The sequence below is a fragment of the Pseudophryne corroboree genome, chromosome 6, assembly GCF_028390025.1.
Source record: "Pseudophryne corroboree isolate aPseCor3 chromosome 6, aPseCor3.hap2, whole genome shotgun sequence".
NCBI lineage: Eukaryota > Metazoa > Chordata > Amphibia > Anura > Myobatrachidae > Pseudophryne > Pseudophryne corroboree.
The window spans coordinates 511,325,617-511,331,895 of NC_086449.1; the positions used below are offsets into that span (position 1 = coordinate 511,325,617).

Consider the following 6,279-nt stretch of genomic DNA (forward strand, 5'->3'; position numbering starts at 1 on the left):
ACCTGATGCAATGTGTATAATGTGCTTTACCTGGTCCAATGTGTATAATGTGCTCTGCCTGGCGCAAAGTGTATAACATGCTCTACCTGGTGTAATGTGTATAATGTGCTTTGCCTTATGCAATGTGTATAATGTGCTCTGCCTGGCACAAAGTGTATACCGTGCTCTACCTGGCTCAAAGTGTAGAATGTGCTCTATCTGGTGCAATATGTATAACATGCTTTACCTGGCGCAGTGTGTATAGGAGGTTCTACCTGGTGCAATGTGTATAAGGGGCACTACTGTGTTGTGTAATGTGAATTGGCACTATTATGTGGCCATGCCCCTTCATCATGAAGCTACGGCCCTAAAATTTTGCGGCGCGCCTACAGCACACACTTCCAATCCCTTCATATAATCAGGACTTCTTAACAGTAATTCTGCCCACTTTACAGACATGTTACCTCAGGGATCCATTAACTAATTCACCCAGAGGACGGGGGGTAATCCGGTCAATATCTAAACAGAACAGCAGGGATATTTGAACACTAAATATTGTACCATTATATGCTTATCACTATTGTCACTGCAATGATATTTAACAGCATTTGAAACCTGTGTTGTCAGAGGCATCACTTACCTAAACTACACCCGGTGCGGCCATGGGTAAAAAAAGGGATGTGGCTTCATAGTAAGGGTGTAGCTTTTCAGAAACAGCATGGTTAAGCACCTTGACCCCTGTTTTCATCACTTTGGGGTTCTGGGGGATGCTGGCTGCCTCCGGAGACTGGCACATCTGCTGTGCTGGCTTCTGCACTGTGACAGTAGCCTGGTTGCAGCATGTAATGTTACAGTGCAGCACCTGGCTCCTGTCACTGTGCAGGAGCCAGAACTTTGGTGTCACCCCTTGGTGGGTGACACCCAGGTGTGGGCTGCACCCTTTGCAGCCCCCTTGTGTTGCCACTGGTTATGCTAACATTGGATCAGTAAATTCATTAACACTAATTTATTAACCAACTCAATCTCAACTACCTTGTCTGAACTGTACCTTACTAAAGGAAGTTTCCTGAGCTGACATTTACTAGTATTTAGCATTTGTGTTACAGTACAGATACTGGACTTTGGGGTTCATTCCAACCTGATCGCTCACTGCAGTTTCTCGCAGCACAGCGATCGGGTCGGAACTGCGCATGCGCCGGCGCTGCAGTGCACCGGCGCATGCCAGCCGTCGTTGCCTAGCGATCGCCTCTGAGGCAGAGGCAGTCGCTGGGCGGGAGGGGGCTGGATGCTATCAGACAATCCTAAAGATACATATACAGACAAACTGAGATGACTCCTTTTGCAGGGTCTAAGGAGTAATGTCATTACAAAGGTTGAATTTTTTAATGCAATCCATCCCCACAACCCCCATTTTTTATTTTCTACTTAAAATTCATAAATGCTTGTGCAATCCACCTAGAAGACCTATTGTTGCAGGGATAGACTCCCTTACATCTAATTTATCAAATTATGTGGATATATTTCAAAACCCGTATGTTAAGAATCTACCATCTTATCTTAAAGACACTACCATAGTATTGAATGAGATGAAAACAATAGAATGGAGAGACACTTACTTGTGGGTGACTATAGATGTCCAATCATTGTACTCTTGCATTGAACACCAGAAAGGAATTGCAGCATGTAGAGAATACTTGAGCAAAGACCCCTCTCTTACAGAAACCCACAGAAATTTTATTTGTGAGTTAATGAATTTTATTTTAAGCTGGAATTATTTAACATTTTTAGATACATTTTATTTACAGCGCTATGGTACTGCTATGGGAACTATTTTTGCACCCAGTTTCACCAATTTACTCATGGGGAAAATCATGTATACACCACGCACTTTTATGAGGAATACATCGTCTTTTACAAACAATACATTGATGACATTTTAATCATAAGGAATGGGAGTACTGAATTATTCATGGATTTTTTAAAACTTTTACAAGTCAACAATATGAACTTATCCTTCACCTTTAACTTCAATCTCCATTGAGTTTTTAGATCTGATCTTAATGGGAGATGGAGGGATGGTGTCCACCAAAAACTACATTAAGGGTGTGGACAAGAACAGCTATCTCCACTATAAGAGCAGTCATTCAAAAAAAATGGAAAAACAACATTCTGTATTCCCAATTTCTTAGGATAAAGAGGAACTGCAATAAAACAGATGACTGCGAGGAACAACTGGAAAATTATAGGAGAATATTCGAAGAAAAACTATACCCAAAAGCCATCCTGGAAGAAGCGATTACTAGAACTAAAAACCTGGAGAGGAATGACCTGCTAAACTGCAAGAAAAAGGTGGAAAAGAATGAATCTGTTGCCTTTATTAACACATACAGTTGCCATGAGAAGACCATCAGGACTTCATTGAGAACCCATTGGGATATACTCCTCATGGACCCAGTGCTCAAAGACATTCTTCCAGCCCAACCAGAGATTATTTTCCATAAATCCAAGAATCTGAAAGATATCCTCGCATCAAGCATGTTACGGGAACTATCCCCTAGAGACATCCATCACTACTTCCCAAAGTGTGTAAGAGCTTACAAGTGTGGACACTGCAACATCTGTAAATACCTCAATCCAAACAGAAAAACCTTCAGTAACACAGATGACACCCAAGAATTTAAAATAAAATAATTCACGAACTGTTACACATCAGTCATATATCTACTAGAATGTACATGCCGTAAAAAATATGTGGGGAAAACAAAAATAACTCTGAAAATGAGGATCCAAGAACACGTCCACAACATCAAAAACATCTGGACACTCATTTGATATATAGACATTTTAAGCTTGAACACAATTTGAATCCAGAAAAGATGTCCTTCGAGGCCATTGAACATGTGACCAGCAGCAAGAGGGGTGGAGATCTGGCAAAGAAGCTGTCCCAACGAGAGATGTTCTGGATCTTCCAATTGAAAACTATACATCCCATGGGCTTTAATGAAGGATACGAAATTGCACCATTCCTATGAAAGAAGTCTTATGGTTCAAGTACCATCCGCTGTTCTCTTAACTCATGTGCACCTGATACACAATTGCACTTAATACTATCTTTTCCTTTCTTCTCTTTTATCACTTTTTATAAAAGTGGTATTTTATATGATTGGTATAATAAAAAATTGAATACTATGGGATTGAGTCATTTTGCCGTAATATACAGTCATACCACACTGGTTAGACGCCCAATTCCATTCGATCTTGGAAGCTAAGCAGGGTTGGGCACAACCAGTACCAAGTGGGGAACCACTTGGGAAGATTGAGTACTGTACAAGGTGTCCCAGACGGGCTCATAATAGTATTTATATACTTAAATATAATTGGATACATTTTCACTCACTCTATTTTATTAATTGTAATATCACTATTACGATAGAAATATTGGATGAGTATATATCAACAGTCACACACACTAGCACTACAGGTATATTCTTAACCATGGTTAATAAGCATGGTACTAAATCCTTAGAATGTGACTGACCACCAATTTATAGTTCACTATCTTTTTATATGTTTTAAATATATTGTGTCAATCTTCTCATATTATAAGCTTTATAGTTAATGGGTGTTATCTAATTAATATATGTAACTTCCCACTTTCACTTACTATCATAGTTATCTTAAAAAACAATGTCTCCCAACTAAATCAGTGCAAAATTCATCTATGGATTGATGTATAATTCCCACATATGCCCCCTGCTATTTTTACCTTTTTTCTTTACCTTACACAAGGTTTACCATTAGAGTATCAATAATGATAATGAAAACAGTCCCATTATTACACCATACTAGGTGTTATCTAATTAATATGTATAAATACCTACTCTTATTGTTTATCACCTTTTTATTACAAAATAATGTCTCCCTACCAAACCAGTGTACAACTTATATGTGGTTTATAATTCTTATATATGTCCCATTGTTATTTCTATTTTTATTTTTATTTATACTTACTTTATACCAGCACTATTTGTAGCGCACTAATAAGGACAATATAAAAAAGGTCCCATTATTATACCAGTATTATGAATTCTTTTAGCCAGCGCTGCATAGAATGTCTGAGATCAATACTAAAATTCTTATTTTCTCTTTATGAGCTGCTCTGGTATCTGGGAACACTCCTCAATAGAATCTGTGATTGCGGGTCTCCAGAAAGATGGCCACTTCTACTACTGATTGCTACAGACACCTGTAACTAACTGAGTGACGCCACATCCCTCCGCAACCGAAAGTGGGGCATGAACTGTGACCGGTGATGCTGGCCACTGTTTTGAACTTTAATTTATTATTTTTGAGGTTTTAATGCTCGTTTTCTTATCTATTTCAGTTACCAGGGTTATGTACGCATTTTACTGTAGTCCAGATATATTTTTACCAATATTTGTATAGGAAAACAGTTATGTAATTATAACAGGATATGATGTCATAACTTCTGACTCCTAATGACACTTGCTATATATATGAGCAGGGCCGTTTCTAGACAATTTGGCTCCCAGTGCGAGATTTCAAAATGCGCCCCCCCCCCCACAATTGCTCTAAAAAAAAAATGCGTGCCCCCCCCCCCCCCCATATAGCCATAAAAAGAAGAAGCATGCGCGCGCCTTCGGCGCGCGCGCTCCCGACGAGTATGTGTGGCCTGATTAAAATGGGTGTGGTCTCATTAAAGTGGGCTTGGCCTCGTCTGATATCATCACACCCACCACAGGAAAAAAAAATAAAAATAAAAAAGTCCCCTTTTTACACATTACAGCAGGCAAGTGTCCCCATATTACACAGTACGGCAGGCAGGTGTCCCCATTTTACACAGCGCGGCAGGCAGGTGTCCCCATTTTACAAAGTGCGGCAGGCAGATATCCCCATTTTACACAGTACGCAGGCGCCCCCATTTTACACAGTGCGGCAGGCAGGTATCCCCATTTTACACGGTACGGCAGGCAGATATCCCCATTTTACACAGTACGCAGGCAGGTGCCCCCATTTTACACAGTGCGGAAGGCAGGTATCCCCATTTTACACACTACGCAGGCAGGTGCCCCCATTTTACACAGTGCGGCAGGCAGGTATCCCCATTTTACACAGTACGGCAGGCAGATATCCCCATTTTACACAGTACGCAGGCAGGTGCCCCCATTTTACACAGTGCGGCAGGCAGGTATCCCCATTTTACACAGTACGGCAGGCAGGTATCCCCATAGGCAGGTGTCCCCATTTTACACAGTGCAGCAGGCAGATATTCCCATTTTACACAGTACGGCAGGCAGATATCCCCATTTTACACAGTACGCAGGCAGGTGCCCCCATTTTACACAGTGCGGCAGGCAGGTATCCCCATAGGCAGGTGTCCCCATTTTACACAGTGCGGCAGGTAGGTATCCCCATAGGCAGGTGTCCTCATTTTACACAGTGCGGCAGGCAGGTATCCCCATAGGCAGGTGTCCCCATTTTACACAGTGCGGCAGCGGCAGGCAGGTTTCAAGTGGGGGGGGGGAGAGAGAATACTTACGTCTTCCCGCTCTTCGGTCCCGCCGACTCACGTCCCTCGCGCCGGCCGCCTCCTCCTTCCAGGCTTATCTCCTTATCGCCTCTGCCCGAGCGCTCCTGCTTGGGGGGCGGGGCTTCGCGGAATGACGCGTTTGCGTCGTGACGTCATGACGCAAATGCATCATTCCGCGAAACTCCGCCCCCCGAGCAGGAGCGCTCGGGCAGAGGCGATAAGGAGTAACAAAGTGCCGCGGCGGGCGCCCCGTGCGGTTGCACGGCTCGCCCGCCGCTAGAAACGGCACTGTATATGAGATCTGCTCAGTAGTCCTTCACCCCTTGCTGAAGTCAGACAGATGAAACGCGTTGGGTGTACCTCATGTGACTCTCCACACTAAGAGAAGCAGCAATCTCTCATCTTATATTTTTTTTATTTCTATTTTAAGTTTATGGTTCTAGCCTTTTTTTAATATTCAGTGTTGTGCTATTCCCTTCCCTCTATTTTTAGTCCATCTCATTTTTTAATTGTATCCTTTTACTCTGTTATGTTTGGAAATAAATTAACTGTTAAAATCTTTTATCCCACACCTACGTATCCTGCCATTTCTTCATATATATCTATATTTACTCAGACACTGACGGTCACTGACACCCCTATCCCCCCTTTCCTATTCAACTTAAAAGGCATCTTACCCATGCCAAATATTTAGGGGTTTTCTGACACCCTATATAAATAAGGGAGTGTTTATATTGTGTTAATAACTA

The 6,279-nt window shown here is 42.0% G+C and overlaps 1 pseudogene; it reads left to right on the forward strand.

Annotated features, from left to right (window-relative positions):
- Positions 1-3,191: 3,191 nt before the first annotated feature.
- On the forward strand, positions 3,192-3,311 carry LOC134937693 (5S ribosomal RNA; annotated as a pseudogene).
- The last annotated feature ends 2,968 nt before the right edge of the window (positions 3,312-6,279 follow it).